Below are 16,620 nucleotides of genomic sequence, written 5' to 3'. Positions count from 1 at the left end.
TTACACCTTAATTGACCTTTATATCTCGCGTATTAATCGTTAAATTGCGTGTTGTAGGCTTACCGGGTGGCTGTCCAATTGAGCATTTTCGGGACTGTTTTGGGTGAGGTTTTTGCACCAAAATCTTCCTAGGTATGTCTAGTATCATACTTAAAAATCATGTTCATTGGTGTTCGTTAGTTTGGTCAACTATTTGTAGTTTGATTGTTAATGTTCGGTTGACTAGAATTGTAGTTTGATGCGTTTAACGCGAGGGTTGAAGTGATTAACGACCAATTCAGCTCGGGGGAACTTGGTTTGATGTATAGGCTGTTGAAAAATCATTTTTATAAGTTATGGGGCTTAATTGGTTGTCGGTTACTCAAACGGGTCGGTACAACGCGCAATTGCGTTTATTGAATAGTTGGTGCGTTGTACTTGCGAGTTGCCCACCCATTTGACTCGTGTAGCGTCATGTGGACTTGTTGGCTGTGATTTTATCATGTTGGGTCCAAACGGGGCTGAGTTGGATGTTAATGGCCTAAGCAACTTTTAACCGCGCGTGTTAGTATCACCTGGTGCTTCCGGGGGTAAATTGGGAATTGTTTATTCCCGGGAGTATCTAAGGGTCGTGTTGGTGAATGTAAGGCCTCGGGGGCTGTTATGATTGAGTTTTATGAGGTCGAGACTTTAGGTAACTCGACCCATGCTAGAACGTCTCGTAGGATAAACGAGTCTTTTCGATGTCGATTGTAATGTTTGTATATAAACCGACAGGTGTTTGAGTTTTGGGATTACTTAGGGATTATCTAGCTCGTGGTGAATACGTGTCTTGTGTCAGGTGGGTTCATGATGCCCCTCTTAACTCTTTTTAAGTTTTTGGGCTAGCATGCACACCTAAACTTGTGTGCTTCATCCAAAATTTTACCTCTGAATCCCCCATACCTCGGTACCCATAAACGCCCATCCTTATACTTTACGCCATCACCGACGTCCTCCAACAACCTTTCCTGACCCCAAATGCGTTCCGACATAATCTATTCCACCTGCAAAGCTTCATTCTGGACATTGGCTATTTGTTTCAAAATATCGGGTTTAAGAATAAGCTGATAAGATTTCACACGAATAGGTTTCGGTCTCTCATTCCGGCTCAACGCGTCGGCTACCACGTTAGCCTTACTGGGATGGTACATAATCTCTAGATCATAATCCTTAATCAAATCCAACCACCGACGCTGACACATATTCAGTTCCTTTTGTTCGAAGAAATACTTTAAGTTCTTATGATCGGTATAGATAACGCAAGGAACACCGGACAAATAATAACGCCACAACTTAAGCGCAAACACAACCGCCGCCAGCTCCAAATCGTGAGTAGGATAATTCGCCTCATGAGGCTTCAACTGCCGTGAGGCATAAGCGATGACTCGGCCTCGCTGTATCAGAACACACCCAAGCCCCTGGTAAGAGGCATCAGAATAAACCACTAAATAATCGGTGCCATCGGGTAAAGCTAGAATCGGGGCATGCGTCAACATGTTCTTCAACTCAAGGAAAGCCTCCTCCTGCTCAGTACCCCAAACAAACTTAACGCTCTTCTTAGTCAACTTTGTCAATGACGAAGCGATTTTTGAAAAATCGGGAATGAAGCGGCGGTAATAACCCACCAAGCCCAGAAAACTATGAATTTCGGATGGAGACTTAGGAGATTCCTATTCGTTTACGGCTTCCACCTTTGCAGGGTCAACCAAAATACCACTCGGGTTAATAACATGACCCAAGAACTGAACCTCACGTAACCAAAATGAACACTTAGAAAAATTCACATACAATTTGTTCTTTCACAGAGCTTCCAAAACTTCCGTAAGATGACCGGCGTGATCGGATTCACTTTTGGAATACATGAGAATGTCGTCGATGAACACAATAACCAAACGATAGAGCATCGGTCTACACACCGGGTGCATAAGATCCATGCACGCAGCCGGTGCGTTGGTCAAACCGAAAGACATCACGAGAAATTCGTAATGCCCATAATGAGTGCGGAAGGCAGTCTTAGGAATATCTTCCTCCCGAATCTTCAACTGATCATACCCGGACCTAAGGTCGACCTTCGAGAACCAACTAGCTCCTTGGAGCTGATCAAATAAGTCGTCGATCCTTGGGAGAGGGTACCGATTTTAACAATGAGCTTATTTAATCCACGGTAGTCAATGCACATTCGCATGCTTCCGTCCTTCGTCTTAACGAACAGGACCGGGGCACCCCAAGGTGAGATGCTCGGTCGAATGAAGCCCTTGTCGAGCAAGAATTCCAACTGGGCCATAAGTTCTTTCATTTCCTTCGGTGCTAGACGGTAAGGGGCTCGAGCAACGGGTTTTGCGCCTGGCACAAGGTCTATCTGGAACTCGACCTCGCGGTCTGGCAGCACATCTGACAAATCATCAGGAAATACATCCAGGAAATCCCGAACGATAGGAACATCAGCGACGGTAGCCACCTCGGTTTTCATATTTATAGCATATGCTAGATACGCCCCGCAGCCCCGTTGCATCAACCATCCCGCCTTAAGCATGGATATGATATGTGGCGTCGCACCATTTCGGTTACCGAAGACCATAATTTGGGTCCCATCTGGGGCCCTTAGACGTACAAGTTTCTGACCACAAATGATCTGAGCATTAACACTTGCGAGCCAATCCATCCTAAGCACCACATCGAAACCGCCAAGCGGCATCAAGTACAACCGCACCGGAAATCTATACCCAGACAACTCGATGGAACAACCCTGAATAACCCTAGACACGGGAACGGATTTTCCTACGGCGACCTCAACCTCAAACACATCGACTACGCGCTCGGTTGATTTATTCAACGAGGAACAGAAAGCGGTAGATACAAAACTTCTACTGGCGCCCAAATCAAATAAGACTGACGCCTGTAATTAATCAAGTAAAAAGGTACCTGGGGTAATATTATACTACTGCTTAGCTACAAGATCATCACATACGATTACAAAGGAATAAGAAACTATAACTGTGGAATCAAAGCTAAATAAGGAAAAGTACCTAAAACAACATCCGCATCATCCTTCGCCTCCCTCTTGGATATGTTGAAGGCCCTCGCCCTGGCCTTCGGCTTTTTTTCCATCTTCCCCCTCGAGGAAGTCCCCTGACTGGAACCCCTCCGCCTTACTGGTAGGACAGTTTGATGCCAAGTGACCAGAACCCTTACAGCGGAAACAAGTCAACGTCGGACACTCGAAATGGGGGTGTCCCGCCTTATCACAATGAAAATAGGAGCCAAACCCACTCTTACATTCCCCTTTGTGCGGTTTCCCGCACTTCTTACAATTACCGAACGCCGCATCCTCTTAGACTCAGAAGTCTCAGTCTTCACCCTCTTCTCCGTCGGATTAAAATTGTTTCCCCCGGGCCGCTTACCGTACGAATTAGTGTTCCAAGTCTTCCTTGTCTCGGTCGGTGGTAACTTCTCCCTCTGATCATACAATGTACCTGCTAGGGTAACCACCGAGTGAAACGATTTCATGTCAGTGGTCACCACACCCCTACGAATATCTGCCGGAAGCCCCTACACATACTTTTTAATCCTCTTGGCTTCGGGAGTAACCAAATCGGGATATAAATGGGCCATCTGGTTAAACTTGGTGGTATACTCCTGATGCGTCATACTACCGCCTCCAAGGTCAAGAATTCTTGTTCCATCTTATCCAATTCATGCGGAGGACAAAACTGATCGAGAACCAACTTCTTCCTGTTCCATGTCATCCTCCTGATCAAACGATCACCCATAGCCTGTGCCAAGTTGTCCCACCAACACAGTGCCTCAGAACTAAAAGAGGCAGTAGCATAAGTCACCATGTCATCCCCCTTACACTTACTGACTCTCAGAACGGCCTCCATATCCCTTACCCACTGATGTGCTGCCAACGCATTTTTAGTACCATCAAAAGAAGGGGGGTCACACTTCTTAAAGTCACCATATGAGCAACCCCGAGTAGACACACTAACATTCCGCACTTCGTCTTCATCCCCACTTGGCACATACACTTCTTCCTCCTCATCAACCTGCGTCTCCCTGCCCTTCCTTTCTTTGCCTGAACTCTTACCAACCATAGACTCCTCCATGGCCCTAACGACCTCAGCAACGATCTCAGGAATGGCGCTATGGTGCACCTGGTAAACCTCGTCCGCGATTGCCGCGCGCATAGCAGGATCTAAGGCGGGGTTATCCCCCTCCTCATGAATCGGGGCTTCCTGCTGGGAAGTAGGAATCTCATTCTCGGCTTCGGCACGAGGCTTACGACCACGACCACGAACACTAGAACCACCTCTCTTAGCTGCTCGAGTATTAACCATGACTTATCCCTACAAAGACAGAATTTTAATATGGTCAGGTACAAGTGGCATTTAGAACATGTAAGGTAAGGGTAAACTGCTAATGACGTTGATCAAGTGTAATTAGTCGTTTACTTTACCCGCCCGTCCTAATCACCCCCTGCCCCTAACCACATTAACCTTCTATCTAAAACTTAAACAGTTAATTACATACTGGAAGCTTTCAAATTCAAAGGATTGACTAAATAATTTAAAGTTACCTCTTGGCGTGCAGCTACTCGCGTGGGCATACTAGTTTCTTTCTTACAGTTCGAGTCCAAGCATTCAGGGATGCTCGGATCCCTCGAACCATGGCTCTGATACCAACTTGTAAGGCCCTGAACCCCGGGAACCCTACAGTTGGTATTCATACAAAATACTTAATAAAATACTTAAACTTGAAAACGGTTCATTCCATTAAAATAAACATCTCGGAGTATAATTCAGCGGAAAACACAAAGTCAGCTTGAGCTGAGTGAGTTCAAGTTTTAAATAAATAACATCAGTAAGTAATAATCGAGATAGTCATTCCAAAAGTTTTAAAGTAAAAAGAATACATCAGTTAAGCCATCATCATTGATAAATAATCATTCTCATACATATATATACATACATATATATATATAAACATCCTTATAAGTACATCCCTATATATATGAATATATATATATAACATCCAAGTAATAACATCAGGATCGAGCAAACGTACAACCCAAACACGTAACATCTCATCAACACATGCAAACACAAAGTAGACATACGTAACATCAGTAGTCGATACGACTACTACATCGCCAAATATAGGCCATACAATAATTTATATATATATATAAACATACATACTATAACATCCCAAGGACAACTATATACTAGCAAGCCTATATAAAATAGTTTAAACGTTTCATCAAGAAAAATCATTTAGTTTAAAAGAGTTAAAAGAGGCATCATGAACTCACCTGACATGAGACACGAATTCACCACGAACTAGAGAATCCCTAAGTAATCCCAAGACTCAAACACCTGCCGATTTACATTCAATCAATACTAATGACATCAAGATGACTCGCTTATCCTACGGGACGTTCTAACGGGGTTCGGGTCACCTAAAGCCTCGACCTCATCAAACTAAATCACAACAGCCCCCGAGGTCTCACATTCACCAAAACGACCCTTAGACACTCCCGGGAATTAATAATTCCCAAATTACCCCCGGAAGCACTAGGTGATGCCAAAACGCACGTTTAAGAATCGATTAGGCCATTAACATCCAACTCAGCCCCGTTTGGACCCAACATGATAAAATCACAGCCAAAAAGTCCACACGACGCTACACGAGTCAAATGGGTCGGTATTTCACAAGTACAACGCACCAACTACTCAATAAACGAAATTGCGCGTTGTACCGACCCGTTGGAGTAACCGACAACCAATTCAGCCCCATAACTTATAAAAATGATTTTTCAACAGCCCGTACATCAAACCAAGTGTCTCTAAGCTTAATTGGTCGTTAATCACTTCAACCCTCGCGTTAAACGCGCCAAACTACAATTCTAGTCAACCGAACATAACAATCAAACTACAACTAGTTGACCAATCTAGTATGTTATACTAGACATACCTAGGAAGATTTTGGTGCAAAAACCTCACTCAAAACAGTCCCGGAAAAGCTCAATTGAACAGCCACCCAGTTAGCCTACAACAAGCCATTAATCGATCAATACGTGTGTTATAACGACCATTTATGGTGTAAAAGACTTAGGGAATCGTAGTACTAACCTTTAATTGATGTTTTACGCTCATGAATTGGTCGGAAAATGAAAAAATCGGGGGGGGGGGGGGGGGGGGGGGGGCAGAGAAGCTGCCGATCGGACAGGTTAATGGGTTAGGGTTTTTTTTTTATTGTTATAATAAAAAAATAATTCATCCAAGCCCCTCAAATTTGAAGTATTTGGCAACTTGAAAGGAAATATTAGATAACTTAACGTACCGGGAAGATGTCTGGTCAACGAAAGATGCCGGATAACTCCCGAGAAAAATACATGCTCTACATGATGAAAATCTTTAAACCGAAATTAACGAGCGTCACATTAGCGGGGTATTACCGCCGCTTCATTCCCGATCTTTTGAAAATCGCTTCGTCATTGACCAAGTTGACTAAGAAGAGTGTTAAGTTTGTTTGGGGTTCTAAGTAGGAGGAGGCTTTCCTTGAGTTGAAGAACAGGTTGACGCATGCCCTGATTCTAGCTTTACCCGATGGAACCAATGATTTAGTGGTTTATTCTAATGCCTCTTACCAGGGGCTTGGGTGTGTTCTGATGCAGCGAGGCCGAGTCATCGCTTATGCCTCACGGCAGTTGAAGCCTCATGAGGCGAATTATCCTACTCACGATTTGGAGCTGGCGGCGGTTGTGTTTGCGCTTAAGTTGCGGTGGTATTATTTGTACGGTGTTCCTTGCGTTATCTATAACGATCATAAGAGCTTAAAGTATTTCTTCAAACAAAAGGAACTGAATATGCGACAGCGTCGACGGTTGGAGTTGATTAAGGATTATTATCTTGAGATTATGTACCATCCCGGTAAGGCTAACGTGGTAGCCGACGCGTTGAGCCGGAAGGAGGGACCGAAACCTATTCGTGTAAAATCCTGTTAGATTATTCTTAAACCCGATATTTTGAAGCAGATAGCCAGCGTTCAGAATGAAGCTTTACAGGTGTAATGGATTATGTCAGAGCGTTCTTGGGGTCAAGAGAAATTGTTTGAAGACGTCGATGATGGGGTGAAGTATAAGGATGGGCGTTTATGGGTACCGAGGTATGGGGGATTCAGAGGTAAAATTTTGGATGAAGCACACAAGTCGCGCTATTCCATTCACCCGGGCGCGACCTAGATGTACCAAGACCTGAAGAAGAATTATTGGTGGCCTGCGATGAAGTTTGAGGTGGCTCTGTTTGTGAGTAAGTGTTTGACGTGTCTGTAAGTTAAGGCCGAGCACCAGAAGCCTTTCAGGAAACTTCAGCCGTTGGAAATACCTGAGTGGAAGTGGGAGCATTTTACGATGGATTTTGTGACTAAGCTGCCTCGTACTCCTAGGGGCGGTTATGACACCATTTGGGTAATCGTTGATAGACTGACCAAGAGCGCTCATTTCTTGCCTATCCGAGAAACTTTTAATTCCGAGCAGCTGGCCGATGTATTTATTCGTGAGATCGTTTCTAGGCACGGGGTGTCGGTATATATTGTTTCACATAGAGATACGCGTTTTACCTCCAGGTTTTGGAAGAAGTTCCATGAGGAGATGGTGAGATGGGTACCAAACTTCTCATCAGTACCGCTTATCACCCGCAAACGGATGGTTAGTCTGAGAGGACCATTCAGACTCTTGAGGATATGTTGCGGGCTTGTGTTATCAATTTTGGGGGTAGTTGCAATCGTCACTTACCGTTAGTCGAGTTCTCTTATAATAACAGTTATCACGCCACGATTGGAATGCCACCGTTTAAGATGTTGTATGGTAGGAGGTGTAGGACTCCAGTTTGTTGGGGTTCCATTGGTCAGAAACAGTTGGGTAGTTTGGAGGTGGTTGAGGCTACGACTGAGAAGCTTGATAAGATTAAGGCTTTTATGAAGGCCGCACAGGATCGTCAAAAGTCCTATGTGGATAAAAGGCGAAGACCTATTGTGTTTGAGGCTGGGGATCGGGTTATGTCAAAAGTTTCTCCTTGGAAGGGTATTATTCGTTTTCGTAAGAGGGGGAAGCTTAGTCCGAGAGTCATTGGTCCGTTCCGTATATTGTCCCATGTTGGTGAGGTAGCGTATAGACTGGAATTGCCGGATGAGCTCGCGGGGATTCATCCTACGTTCCACGTGTCCCATTTGAAGAAATTTTTAGCAGATGAGGAGGCCCATGTGCCTCTTGATGATATTGAGCTTGATAGTAAGTTGAACTACGTTAAAGAACCGGTTGCTATAATTGACCATCAGGAAAGGTGTTTGAGGAATAAAGTGGTTAGACAGGTGAAGGTGCAGTGGAGGCACCGTAGGGGTTCGGAGGCTACGTGGGAGTCCGAAGACGAGATGATGAAACTCTATCCGGAGTTGTTCCTGTCGTATCAGGATTCGGGGACGAATCCCATTGTAAGGGGGTGGACTTGTAACGCCCGTAATGTTCGGTTTAAAAATTTAAAGTTTGTAAAGTATGTATATCTCCCGGGACTTAACCGACATTTCCTGGAAACCTTTTCGTCATCCGGGTATGTTAAAACATTTAACTTTCCTTTCAAGTTGCCTTATCTTTCAAATTTGAGGGGCTTGGATGAAACATTTTTATATTATAACAAGAAACAAAAACAAAAAACCCTAACCCTTTTGTCTTGTACAATCGACGCAGCTCCAGCCCCCCCCTGCGATTTTCCTTTTTCCAGCCAAGTCGTGAGCGTAAAATATCAATTAAAGGTTAGTACTACGATTCCCCAAGTCTTTTACATCTTAATTGACCCTTATATCACGCGTATTAATCGTTAAATTGTGTGTTGTAGGCTTACCGGGTGTCTGTCCAATTGAGCATTTCCGGGACTTTTTTGAGTGAGGTTTTTGCACCAAAATCTTCATAGGTATGTCTATGTAAGGCCCCGAACCCCGGGAACCCCACAGTTGGTAATCATTCAAAACACCCATAACATTAAATAAACTTAAAAACCGTTTATTCCATTAAAACAAACGTATCAGAGTATAAATTTTGCGGAAAACATGAAAAATGAAATAAGTTCCCGAAACCCGAGAATTTTGACCAAGAACCAAAATTAGTATAACTTTTATAAGTTTCCTTGAAATAAAATATTCATAAACAATTCTTCCTTCCAGTATGCCCTTCACCATCCAAGTAGCTCCGTGCACGTCCAAGCTAAGGCATCCTCTTCCAAATCCTGAAACTTACACTAACATGCACACAAAGTCAGCTTGAGCTGAGAGAGTTCAAGTTTTAAGCAAAAGATATCAGTAGTAAAATCATGATAGCCATACCAAAGGTTTTCTAAAAGTAAAAAGGTACATCCATCTAATCATCATTATCGAACTTAAACATCCTCATACATACATATACAAATGTATATGTAAACATCCATTCAATAACATCCCTATATACATAATAGTATATATATACATAACATCCACGTATAACATCAGGATCGAGAAAACGTACAACCCAAACACGTTACATCAGTGCATGCAAACACGAAGTAGGCATACACAACATCAGTAGTCGAAACGACTACAACATCGCCAAATAGAGGTCAAGAAATAATGTGTGTATATATATATATATATATATATATATATTTACCATCCCAAGACTTACCTTATACTAGCAAGCCTATATAAAATCATTTTAAAAACATTTCATCAAGTAAGAAAACATTAGGTGCGCATGCTAGCCAAAAAGTAAAATGAGTAAAAAGGGCATCATGAACTCACCTGAGATGGATCGAATACTTGCAACGAGCAAGGAAGTTCCTAAGGGCAAAATCACAAGCAAGGGCCTGTAAATTATACATAACGCGTTACTAAACTAGACTGTAGGAACATTCTAGCCTAATGGGCCGTACAAGCCCAACACTTTGGCCCAGGGCCCAACAACTTGGCCCAAGGCCCAACAACGTGGCCCAAGGCCCTATTCTTGGCCCAAGGCCCAATACCTTGGCCCAAGGCCCCATACGTGGCCCAAGGCCCAATTCCAAGGCCCAACAACTTGACCCATGGCCCAACACTTGCCCCAAGGCCCAACAACTTGGCCCAAGGCCCAATACTTGGCCCAAGGCCCAACAACTTGGCCCAAAGCCCAAAGATAGTCAAATCGGGTCGAATGGGCGTGAAATAATTCTTAAAACCGTTTGTTAACCGAATCAGCCCTGAATGGACCAAATTCCGTCTTAACTCTTTTCATTCATCATAATTATGTCATCCGAGTTGATAGGGTTGACGGTTCCTTTTTACAACACTTACTTTAACATTTAAACAAAAATTCGCACACCGCCGACTCGATTAACTAAGCACTAACCACGACAGCCCCGAGCACCAAAAATATAATTTTTCCACAGCCCTTAAACCTCCTTAGGGCTGCACAAACTGAATCGGTCGGTCACCCGATCAACTAACGCATCAAACTCAACAATTTGCAATTCTCCACTCGATAAACCCTAGTTTTCGAACTAAAATCGATTGACCGACCTAAACACCTCCAATGACCATGAAATTTTAATATGACGTAAATGCCATACATGGGGATCTTTCTACACCGGAAACTCTAATTTTTATCCTCGGGAAGTGGGTCAATTGCACTCTAGCTGAAATCTGCCCAACGAAAAGTTTCGGAAAAATTGAGCATCAAAACGATTAGGGGTGAGCAAAAAGAGTGTAGGGGATCGTAGTACATACCTTGAACTACCTCTAGGAACTTGGAATCGATCAAAAAGTCGAAGCAATGAGGGGGGGGGCTGCCTCTTGGCCGATCGCTGCAGCTGCTAGGTTTAGGGTTTTATTTTTTTTTTGTTATAACTTATGATATTACACTCTAGTCCTTGTAGACTCAAGTGTAAGGCAAAATGGAAGGAATGGTTAGGTTCTTTAACGTACCGGGATGACGTGAAGGCTTCCGAGAAACGTCGGTTAAGTCCCGAGAGTTATACATACTCTACAAGCTTTAGTTCTTCAAACCGGAGTTAACGGGTGTTACAAGTCCACCCCCTTACAATGGGATTCGTCCTCGAATCACGATGTGACAGGAACAACTGTGGATAATGCCTCATCATTTCGTCTTCGGACTCCCAAGTGGCCTCGGAACCCCTACGGTGCTTCCACTGCACCTTCACATGCCTAACCACCTTATTTCTCAAGAGCATCTCCTGACGGTCAAGGATAGCAATCGGTTGCTCAACGTAATTCAGCTTACCATCGAGCTCAATATCGTCAAGAGGCACATGGGCCTCCTCATCCGCTAAGCATTTCCTCAGATGAGACACGTGAAAAGTAGGAGGAATTCCCGCAAGCTCCTCGGGTAAATCCAGTCTATAAGCTACCTCGCCAACTCGGGCCAAAATACGGAACTGGCCAATAAACCTCGGACTGAGCTTCCCCCTCTTATGAAAACGAATAATGCCTTTCCAGGGAGAAACTTTTAACATAACCCGATCCCCAACCTCAAACACGATAGGCCTTCGCCTTTTATCGGCATAAGATTTCTGACGATCCTGCGCGGCCTTCATAATTGCTTTAATCTTGTCGAGTTTCTCAGTCATAGCCTCGACAACCTCTAAACTACCTAACTGCTTTTGACCAATGGAACCCCAACAGACAGGAGTTCTACACCTCCTACCATACAACATCTCAAACGGTGGCATCCCAATCGTGGCGTGATAACTGTTATTATACGAAAACTCCACCAACGGTAAGTCATGGTCCCAACTACCACCAAAGTCGATAACACAAGCCCGCAACATATCCTCGAGAGTCTGAATGGTCCTCTCGGACTGACCATCCATCTGTGGGTGATAGGCAGTACTGATGAGGAGTTTGGTTCCCATCTCCTCGTGAAACCTTTTCCAAAACCTGGAGGTGAAACGTGTATCTCTATCTGAAACAATAGACACCGGCACCCCGTGCCTAGAGACGATCTCACGAATAAACACATCGGCCAGCTGCTTAGAGTTAAAAGTCTCTCGAATCGGCAAAAAATGAGCGCTCTTGGTCAGTCTATCCACGATTACCCAAATGGTGTCATAATTTCCCCTAGGAGTACGAGGCAGTTTAGTCACGAAATCCATGGTAAGATGTTCCCATTTCCACTCAGGTATTTCCAACGGCTGAAGTTTCCCAAATGGCTTCTGATGCTCGGCCTTAACTTGTAGACACGTCAAACACTTACTCATGTACTGAGCCACCGCAAATTTCATTGCAGGCCACCAAAAATTTTTCTTCAAGTCTTGGTACATCTTGGTCGCGCCCGGGTGAATAGAATAGCGCGACTTGTGTGCCTCATCCAAAATTTTAGCTCTGTATCCTCCATACCTCGGTACCCATAAACGACCATCCTTATATTTCACCCCATCACCTAAGTCTTCCAACAACTTTTCCTGACACCAAATAGGCTCTGACATAATCCATTCCACCTGCAACGCTTCATTCTGTGCGTTGGCTATTTGTTTCAAAATGTCGGGTTTGAGAATAAGCTGGTAGGATTTCACACGAATAGGTTTTGGTCTCTCCTTCCGGCTTAACGCGTCGGCCACCACGTTAGCCTTACCCGGATGGTACATGATCTCCAGTTCGTAGTCCTTAATCAACTCCAACCATTGACGCTGCCGCATATTCAGTTCCTTTTGCTCGAAGAAATACTTTAAGCTCTTATGATCGGTATAAATTACGCAAGGAACACCGTACAAATAGTGCCTCCACAACTTAAGCGCAAACAAAACCGCTGCCAGTTCTAGATCGTGGGTAGGATAATTCGCCTCGTGAGGCTTCAATTGTCGTGAGGCATAAGCGATGACTTGACCTCGCTGCATCAAAACACACCCAAGCCCTTGATAAGAGGCATCAGAATACACCACTAAATCGTCGGTGCCATCAGGTAAAGCTAAGATCGGGGCATGCGTCAATCTGTTCTTTAACTCGAGAAGAGCCTCCTCCTGTTCTGTACCCCAATCAAACTTAACACTTTTCTTAGTTAGCTTGGTTAGCGAAGAAGCAATTTTCGAAAAATCGGGAATAAAGCGGCGGTAATACCCCGCCAAACCCAGAAAACTACGTATTTCAGTTGGAGACTTAGGAGACTCCCATTCATTCACGGCTTCCACCTTTGTAGGGTCAACCAGAATACCACTCGGGTTAATAACATGGCCCAAAAATTGAACCTCACGTAACCAGAAGGAACACTTAGAAAATTTCGCATACAATTTGTGTTTCCGCAGAGCCTCCAACACTTCCTTGAGATGACCGGCGTGATCGGATTCACTTTTAGAGTACACAAGAATGTCGTCGATGAACATAATAACCGAACGATCGAGCATCGGTCTACACACCCGGTTCATGAGATCCATGAACGCAGCCGGTGCGTTGGTCAAACCAAAAGACATCACCAGAAATTCGTAATGTCCATAACGAGTGCGGAAGGCAGTCTTAGGAATATCTTCCTCCCGAATCTTCAACTGATGATACCCGGACCTAAGGTCGATCTTCGAGAACCAACTAGCTCCTTGGAGCTGATCAAATAAGTCGTCGATCCTCGGGAGCGGGTACAGATTTTTAATGGTGAGCTTATTCAACTCACGGTAGTCGATGCACATCCGCATGCTACCGTCCTTCTTCTTAACGAACAAGATCGGGGCACCCCAAGGCGAGATGCTCGGTCGAATGAAGCCCTTGTCGAGCAAGTCTTCCAACTGGGCCATAAGTTCTTTCATCTCATTCGGCGCTAGGCGGTAGGGAGCTCGGGCAACGGGTTTGGCGCCCAATACAAGGTCTATCTGGAACTCGACCTCGCGATCCAGCGGCACATCTGACAAATCATCTGGAAATACATCCGAGAAATCCCAAACAATAGGAACATCACCGACGGTAGCCAGCTCAGTATTCACATTCATAGCATACGCAAGATACGCCCCGCACCCCCGCTGCATTTACTTCCTTGCCTTAATCATGGATATAATATGTGGTGTCGCAGCATTCCGATCACTGAAGACCGTAATCCGAGTCCCATCTGGGGCCCTTAGACGAACGAGTTTCTGACCACAAATGATCTGAGCATCAACATTCGCGAGTCAATCCATCCCGAGCACCACATAGAAACAACCAAGGGGCATCAAGTACAGTCGCACCGGAAATCTATAACCAGACAACTCAATGGAACATCCCTGAATAGCCCTAGACACGGACACGGATTTTCCTACGGCAACCTCAACCTCAAACCCATCGACTACGCGTTCGGGTGATTTATTCAATAAGGAACAGAAAGTGGTAGCCACAAAACTCCTACTGGCGCCCGAATCAAATAAGACTAACGCCTGTAATTCATCAAGTAGAAAGGTACCTAGGACAATATTATACTACTACTTAGCTACACGGTCAACATGTACGAATTCAAAGGAATAAGAAATTATAACGGTGGAATTGAAAACTAAATAAGGAAAAAGTACCTGAAACGACATCCGCATCTTCTTTCGCTTTCTTCTTGGAGATGTTGAAGGCCCTCGCCCTAGCCTTCGGCTTCTCATCTCTTTCCCCCTCGAGGAAGTCCCCTGCCCGGACCCCCCGCCTTAATAGAAGGACAGTTTGATGCCAAGTGACCCGAACCCTTACAGCGGAAACAGGTCAATGTCGGGCACTCGAAATGGGGGTGTCCCACCTTATCACAACGAAAACAAGTGCCAGACCCCATCCTACACTCCCCCTTGTGCGGCTTCCCGCACTTCTTGCAATTACCAGACGCTGCATCCCTTTTAAACTCAGAAGTCTCAGTCTTTACCCTTTTCCCGGACGAGTTAAAATTGTTCCCCACTGGCCGTTTACCGTACGAATTTGAGTTCCATGCCCTCCTATTCTCGGTAGGCGGTAATTTCTCCCTCTGATCATAAAGCGTACCTGCTAGAGTGACCACCGAGTGAAAAGAGTTCATGTCGGTAGTCAACACACCCCTACGAATATCCACCGGAAGTCCCTTCACGTACTTCTTAATCCTCTTGGCTTCGGGAGTAACCAAGTCGGGGCATAAGTGAGCCATTTTGTTAAACTTGGTGGTATACTCCCTATGCGACATAGAACCAGCCTCCAAGGTCAAGAATTCCCGTTCTATTTTATCTAATTCATGCGGAGGACAAAACTGATCAAGAACCGATTTCTTCAACTCATCCCAGGTCATCCTCCTAACCGCACGATCCCCCATAGCTTGCGCCAAGTTATCCCACCAACATAGTGCCTCGGAACGGAATGAGGCAGTAGCATAAGTCACCATGTCATCCCCCTTGCACTTACTGACCCTCAGAACAGACTCCATCTCCCTCACCCACTAATGTGCTGCCAATGCATCTTTAGTGCCATCGAAAGAAGGGGGGTCGCACTTCTTAAAGTCACCATACGAGCAACCCCGGGTCGATACACTAACGGTCCGCACCTCATTTTCATCCCACTCGGCACATACACTTCCTCTTCCTCTTCGACTTGTACCTCCTTACTCTTCCTTCCCCTATCCGAACCCTTACCAGCTAGTGATTCTTCCATGACCCTGACGGACTCAGCAACGATCTCTGGAGTGGCGCTATGGAGCACCTTGTAAACCTCATCCGCGATAGCCGCGCGTAAAGCAGGATCTAAGGCGGGGTTACCCCCCTCCTCATGAATCGGAGTTTCCTGCTGGGGAGTAGGAATCTCATTCTCGGCTTCTGCACGTGGCCTACGACCATGACCACGACCGCTAGAACCACCTCTCCTGGTTGTTCGAGTATTAACCATGACTTATCCCTACAAAGACAGAGTTTTAATATGATTAAGTACAAGTGGCATTTAGAACATGTAAGGTAAGGGTAAACTGCTAATGACGTTGATCAAGTATGATTAGTCGTTTACTTTACCCGCCCGTCCTAATCACCCCCGGCCCCTAACCATATTAGCACTCTATCTAACACTTAACAGTTAATCACATAAGGGAAATCTTAAATGTAAAGGAATGACTAAATAATTTAAAGTTACCTCTTGGCGTGCAGCTACTCGCGGCAGGCATACTGGTCTCTTTTCTTACAGTTCGAGTCCAAGCATTCGGGGATGCTCGGATCCCTCGAACCAAGGCTCTGATACCAACTTGTAAGGCCCCGAATCCCGGGAACCCCACAGTTGGTAATCATTCAAAACACCCGTAAAATTAAATAAACTTAAAAACCGTTTATTCCATTAAAACAAACGTATCAGAGTATAAATTTTGCGGAAACCATGAAAAATGAAATAAGTTCCCGAAACCCGGGAATTTTGCCCAAGAACCAAAATCAGTATAACTTTTATAAGTTTCTTTGAAATAAAATATTCATAAACAATTCTTCCTTCCAGTATGCCCTTCACCATCCAAGTAACTCCGTGCACGTCCAAGCGATAAGGCATCCTCTTCCAAATCCTGAAACTTACACTAACATGCACACAAAGTCAGCTTGAGCTAAGTGAGTTCAAGTTTTAAGTAAAAGATATCAGTAGTAAAATTATGATAGCCAT

The sequence above is a fragment of the Bidens hawaiensis genome, unplaced genomic scaffold (genome assembly GCF_021521415.1).
Source record: "Bidens hawaiensis isolate Kalapana, Puna unplaced genomic scaffold, B.hawaiensis_p1.1 tig00030757_1, whole genome shotgun sequence".
Classification (NCBI taxonomy): domain Eukaryota; kingdom Viridiplantae; phylum Streptophyta; class Magnoliopsida; order Asterales; family Asteraceae; genus Bidens; species Bidens hawaiensis.
The sequence above is the reverse complement of the archived record's forward strand: the minus strand, read 5'-3'. Positions refer to the sequence as shown.